Here is a 7044-nt window from a genome sequence, read left to right as displayed (position 1 = left end):
TGAGAAGATGATGGAAAAGGCTTGCCATTGCTAAACCTATTTCTTCCACCATTATTGTTATTGAAACCTTGTTGAGGTCTCTCTTGATTCTTCCATGAGAGATTTGGGTGATTTCTCCATGAAGAATTATAGGCGTTTCCATAGGGTTCTCCTAGGTAATTCACCTCTTCCATTGAAGGGTTCTCAGGATCATAAGCTTCTTCCTCAGATGAAGCCTCCTTAGTACTGTTTGGTGCATTTTGCATTCCAGACAGACTTTGAGAAATCAAATTGACTTGTTGAGTCAATATCTTGTTCTGAGCCAATATGGCATTCAGAGTGTCAATCTCAAGAACTCCTTTCTTCTGACTAGTCCCATTGTTCACAGGATTCCTTTCAGAAGTGTACATGAATTGGTTATTTGCAACCATTTCAATCAATTCTTGAGCTTCTGCAGGCGTCTTCTTCAGATGAAGAGATCCTCCAGCAGAGCTATCCAAAGACATCTTGGATAGTTTAGAGAGACCATCATAGAAAATACCTATGATGCTCCATTCAGAAAGCATGTCTGAAGGACATCTTCTGATCAATTGTTTGTATCTTTCCCAAGCTTCATAGAGGGATTCTCCATCCTTCTGTCTGAAGGTTTGGACTTCCACTCTAAGCTTACTCCATCTTTGTGGTGGAAAGAACTTTGCCAAGAAGGCATTGACTAGCTTTTCCCAAGAGTCCAGGCTTTCTTTAGGTTGAGAGTCCAACCATATTCTAGCTCTGTCTCTTACAGCAAAAGGGAATAGCATCAGTCTGTAGACCTCAGGGTTAACCCCATTAGTCTTGACTGTGTCACAGATTTGCAGGAATTCAGCTAAGAACTGATGAGGATCTTCCATTGGAAGTCCATGGAACTTGCAATTCTGTTGCATTAGAGAAACCAATTGAGGCTTAAGCTCAAAGTTGTTTGCTCCAATGGCAGGGATAGAGATGCTTCTCCCATAAAAATCAGGAGTAGGTGCAGTAAAGTCACCCAGCACCTTCCTTGCATTGTTGGCATTGTTGTTGTTTTCGGCTGCCATGTGTTCTTCTTCCTTGAAGAATTCGGTCAGGTCCTCTAAAGAGAGTTGTGCCTTGGCTTCTCTTAGTTTTCTCTTCAAGGTTCTCTCGGGTTCAGGGTCAGCTTCAACAAGAATACCTTTGTCTCTGCTCCTGCTCATATGAAAGAGAAGAGAAACAGAAAGTGTGGAATCCTCTATGTCACAATATAGAGATTCCTTGAAATGTCAGAGGAAAAGAGAAATAGAAAGAAGAAGGAGAGGAAGAATTCGAACTTTAATTAGATAAGGTTCGAATTGTGCATTTAGAAGGAGTGGTACTCCATAAATAGAAGGATGTGGGAAGGAGGGAAGAGAATTTTCGAAAATTCATTTAAAAGATTTTGAAAACATTTTGAAAATTTGATTGATAATTTTCGAAAATTAAAAGTGAAAAAGAAATCAAGTGATTTTTGAAAAAGATTTTGAAATTAGAAATTAAAAAGATTTGATTGAAAACTATTTTGAAAAAGATGTGATTAAAAAGATTTAATTGAAAAGTTATGGTTTTAAAAAGATGTGATTGAGAAGATATGATTTGAAAATAATTTTAAAAGATATGATTTTAAAAATTAATGACTTGCCTAACAAGAAAAGATATGATTGAAACATAAAACCGTTCTAAAAAAAAGGCAAAAAATGTTCAATCAAATCATTAATTGTTAGTAAGTATCTTTGAAAAAGGAAAGAAATTGATTTTGAAAACATTTGATTGAAAAGATATGATTTGAAAAAGATTTGATTTTGGAAAACTTTGAAAACTTGAAAAAATCTGATTTTGAAAACAGAATCTTCGCCCTAGCACCATCCTGGCGTTAAAAGCCCAGAATGGTATACATTCTGGCGTTTAACGCCCAAAATGCTACCTCTTTGGGCGTTAAACGCCCAACCAGGTGCCCTGGCTGGCGTTTAAACGCCAGTCTGCCTTCTTCACTGGGCATTTTTGAATGCTCAGCTTTTTCTGTATAATTCCTCTGCAGTATGTTCTGAATCTTCAATTCTTTGTATCATTGACTTGAAAAGACACAAATTAAAAATATTTTTGGATTTTTAATAATCAAAATGCAAAAGGAATCAATTAACAATGCATGCAAGACACCAAACTTAGCAGTTTGTATACTACTGACACTAACAATATGAGAATGCATATGAGACACACAAAATGCTTCAAGTCAATAGAATTCAAAGATTAGAACACAAAAATCATCAAGAATTACTTGAGGATCCTTAAGACACATGAATGAATGCATGCAATTGACACTAAACTTAAGATGAGACACTAGACTTAAGCATGAAACATCAAATATTTTTGGTTTTTATGATTTTGTAAAATTTTTTTGTGTTTTTCAAAAATTAAGTGGGAAAAGGTATCAAAATCCTTGATGAGAATTCCAGGAATCAGTGCAATGCTAGTCTAAGACTCCGGTCCAGGAATTAGACATGGCTTCACAGCCAGCCAAGCTCTCAAAGAAAGCTTCGGTCCAAAACACTAGACATGACCAAAGGTCAGCCAAATCTTAGCAGATCACTGCTCCAAGAGCAAAATTGATGAGAATCAACAAGCTCTTGTGGTGATAAGTTGAAACCTCGGTCCAATCAGATTAGACATGGCTTCTCAGCCAGCCAGATTTCAACAAATCATCATGAAACTCTAGAATTCATCTTCAAGAATTTCGAAAAAAATAAATACCTAATCTAAGCAACAAGATGAACCGTCAGTTGTCCAAACTAGAACAATCCCAGGCATTGTTACCAAAAGCTTGCTCAAAACTTGAACAATCCCCGGCAACGGCGCCAAAAACTTGGTGCGCGAAATTGTGAACAATACTTTTCACAACTCTCATAATCCCTGGTCATGAACTCCAAAAACTTGGTGGTTCAATTCCATGGCATTACACAACTTCGCACAACTAACCAGCAAGTGCACTGGGTCGTCCAAGTAATACCTTACGTGAGTAAGGGTCGATCCCACGGAGATTGTTAGCATTGAAGCAAGCTATGGTCATCTTGTAAATCATAGTCAGGCAAACTCAAATGTATATGATGATGAACGAAAATAACATAGAAGATAAAGATAGTGATACTTATGTATATCATTGGTGTAAGAGCTTCAGACAAGTGTATGAAGATGCCTTCCCTTCCGTCTCTCTGCTTTCCTAATGCCTTCATCCAATCCTTTCTTACTCCTTTCCATGGCAAGCTCGTGTAAGGTTTCACTGTTGTCAGCAGCTACCTCCCATCCGCGCAGTGAAAGCTAATGCACGCACTCTGTCACAGTGCTGCCAATCACCGGTTTGGTTCCCTCCCCTACCGGAATAGAATCACTCTTTTGCGTCTGTCACTAACGCCCAGTAGGTTACAGGTTTGAAGCACGTCACAGTCATTCAATCATTGAATCCTACTCAGAATACCACAGACAAGGTTAGACCTTCCGGATTCTTTTGAATGCCGCCATCAGTTCTTGCCTATACCACGAAGACTCTGATCTCACGGAATGGTTGGCTCGTTTGTCAGGCGAGCACTCGGTTGTCAGGCGATCAACCATGCATCGTGCAATCAGGAATCCAAGAGATATTCACTAAGCCTCAGATGCTTGTAGAACAAGAATGGTTGTCAGTCACCTTGTTCATGGGTGAGAATGGTGATGGGCGTCAATCATCACCTTCATCATGTTGAAGAACAAGTGATATCTTGGATAAAGAACAAGCGGAATTGAATGGAAGAACAATAGTAATTGCATTAATACTCGAGGTACAGCAGAGCTCCACACCTTAATCTATGGTGTGTAGAAACTCCACCGTTGAAAATACATAAGCATAAGGTCTAGGCATGGCCGAATGGCCAGCCTCCCAATGGTCTAAGATAGCATAAAAACAAAGATAGCTACCCCGATCTCTGATCTCTGATCTCTGATCTCTGATACAATAGTAAAAGGTCCTACTTATAGAAAACTAGTACATAGATGAGTAAATGACATAAAAATCCACTTCCGGGCCCACTTGGTGTGTGCTTGGGCTGAGCAATGAAGCTTTTTTCGTGTAGAGACTCTCCTTGGAGTTAAACGCCAGCTTTAGTGCCAGTTTGGGCGTTTAACTCCCAATTAGGTGCCAGTTCCGGCGTTTAACGCTGGAATTTCTTGAGGTGACTTTGAACGCCGGTTTGGGCCATCAAATCTTGGGCAAAGTATGGACTATTATATATTGCTGGAAAGCCCAGGATGTCTACTTTCCAACGCCGTTAAGAGCGCGCCAATTGGGCTTCTGTAGCTCCAGAAAATCCACTTCGAGTGCAGGGAGGTCAGAATCCAACAGCATCTGCAGTCCTTTTGAGTCTCTGAATCAGATTTTTGCTCAGGTCCCTCAATTTCAGCCAGAAAATACCTGAAATCACAGAAAAACACACAAACTCATAGTGAAGTCCAGAAAAGTGAATTTTAACTAAAAACTAATAAAAATATACTAAAAACTAACTAGATCATACTAAAAATATACTAAAAACAATGCCAAAAAGCATACAAATTATCCGCTCATCAATGATCTTCAAGTTGTTCTTGGTAAGTCTCCTTGTTTGATCTTTAAATTTTCTTGTTTTGTGTCTTTTCTTGTTTTTCATATGCATTTTTGAATTCTTAGTGTCTAAATATTAAAAATTTCTAAGTTTGGTGTCTTGCATGTTTTTCTTTTCTTGAAAATTTTTCAAAAATAAGTTCTTGATGTTCATCATGATCTTCAAAAGTGTTCTTGGTGTTCATCTTGACATTCAAAGTGTTCTTGCATGCATCATTTGTTTTAATCCAAAATTTTCATGTGTTAAGTCATTTTGTGGTTTTTCTCTTTCCTCATTAAATTCAAAAAAATCAAAAAAATATCTTTTTCTTATTTTACTCATAAATTTCAAAATCTTTGGGTTAACTTAGTCAAAAATTTTAAAAAATAAGTTGCTTCTTGTTAGTCAAGTCAAGATTTCAATTTTAAAAATCTTATCTTTTCAAAACTTTTTCAAAAATCAAATCTTTTTTATTTTTCTTTTATATACTTTCAAAAATTTTTTAAAATTGATTTCCAAAATCTTTTTCTTATCTTTATTTCATAATTTTGAAATTAACACTAACAGTTAATGTTTTGATTCAAAAATTTAAAGAGAGTGCAAGGCCATAACCTTACTTGGTGTGGCCGAACCTAAAGAGGAGGAGGAGGACGTGATTCCCAATGAAGAAGACCTCATGGGACGTCCTCTGGACAAAAAGGAGTTCCCAGTTGAGGAACCTAAGGAATCTGAGGCTCATCTAGAGACCATAGAGATTCTATTAAACCTACTTCTACCATTTATGAGCTCTGATGAGTATTCTTCCTCTGAGAAGGATGAAGATATTACTGAAGAGCAAGTTGTTAAGTACCTTGGAGCAATCATGAAGCTGAATGCCAAGTTATTTGGTAATGAGACTTGGGTGGATGAACCCCCCTTGCTCACCAATGAACTAAATGACTTGGCTAGGCAGACATTACCTCAAAAGAAATAGGATCCTGGTAAATTCTTAATTCCCTGTACCATAGGCACCATGACCTTTGAGAAGGCTCTGTGTGACCTGGGGTCAGACATAAACTTAATGCCACTCTCTGTAATGGAGAAATTAGGAATCTTTGAGGTACAGGCTGCCAAATTCTCATTAGAGATGGCAGACAAATCCATGATAAGGGCTTATGGACAAGTAGAGGACGTGCTAGTAAAGGTCAAAGGCCTTTACATACCTACTGATTTCATAATCCTAGACACTGGGAAGGATGAGGATGAATCCATCATCCTTGGAAGACCCTTCCTAGCCACAGCAAAAGCTGTGATTGATGTGGACAGAGGAGAGTTGATCCTTCAATTGAATGAGGACTACCTTGTGTTTAAAACTCAAGGATCTCCATCTGTAACCATGGAGACGAAGCAAGAAAAGCTTCTCTCAATGCAGAGTCAAACAAAGCCCCCACAGTCAAACTCTAAGTTTGGTGTTGGGAGGCCACAACTAAACTCTAAGTTTGGTGTTGAACCCCCACATTCAAACTCTAAGTTTGGTGTTGGGAGGCCCCAACAATGCTCTGAACATCTGTGAAGCTCCATGAGAGCTTGGTGCACAAAATTGTAATCACACTTTTGCAATTCCGCACAACTAACCAGCAAGTGCACTGGGTCGTCCAAGTAATACCTTACGTGAGTAAGGGTCGATCCCACGGAGATTGTCGGCTTGAAGCAAGCTATGGTTATCTTGTAACTCTTAGTCAGGATATCAATAATTATCAGATTTGATTGTGAAAGGTAAAAGAACATGACATAAGTACTTGTTTTGCAGTAATGGAGAATAGGTTGAGGTTTTGGAGATGCTCTATCTTCTGAATCTCTGCTTTCCTACTGTCTTCTTCTTCATGCACGCAAGGCTCCTTCCATGGCAAGTTGTATGTAGGGTTTCACTGTTGTCAATGGCTACCTCCCATCCTCTCAGTGAAAATAGTCCAAATGCTCTGTCACAGCATGGCTAATCATCTATCGATTCTCAATCAGGTTGGAATAGAATCCAGTGATTCTTTTGCGTCTGTCACTAACGCCCAGCCCTCAGGAGTTTGAAGCTCGTCACAGTCATTCAATCCTTGAATCCTACTCAGAATACCACAGACAAGGTTTAGACCTTCCGGATTCTCTTGAATGCCGCCATCAATTCTAGCTTATACCACGAAGATTCTGATTAAAGAATCCAAGAGATATCTACTCAATCTAAGGTAGAACGGAGGTGGTTGTCAGGCACACGTTCATAGGCAAGAATAATGATGAGTGTCACGGATCATCACATTCATCAAGTTTAGGAGCAAGTGATATCTTATAATAGAAACAAGCGTGATTGAATGAAAAACAGTAGTAATTGCATTAATCCATCAAGACACAGCAGAGCTCCTCACCCCCAACCATGGGGTTTAGAGACTCATGCCGTAGAAGATAC

General features: G+C 38.7%; 1 non-coding gene across 1 annotated transcript; it reads left to right on the top strand.

The window, feature by feature from the left end:
* Positions 1 to 539: 539 nt before the first annotated feature.
* On the top strand, positions 540 to 647 carry LOC130972055 (small nucleolar RNA R71). Its single transcript, XR_009083256.1, has one exon. It is a non-coding gene; the product is annotated as a small nucleolar RNA R71 (small nucleolar RNA).
* Positions 648 to 7044: the final 6397 nt, after the last annotated feature.

The sequence above is a fragment of the Arachis stenosperma genome, chromosome 3 (assembly GCF_014773155.1).
Source record: "Arachis stenosperma cultivar V10309 chromosome 3, arast.V10309.gnm1.PFL2, whole genome shotgun sequence".
Taxonomy (NCBI): Eukaryota; Viridiplantae; Streptophyta; class Magnoliopsida; order Fabales; family Fabaceae; genus Arachis; species Arachis stenosperma.
The sequence above is the reverse complement of the archived record's forward strand: the minus strand, read 5'-3'. Positions and strand labels throughout refer to the sequence as shown.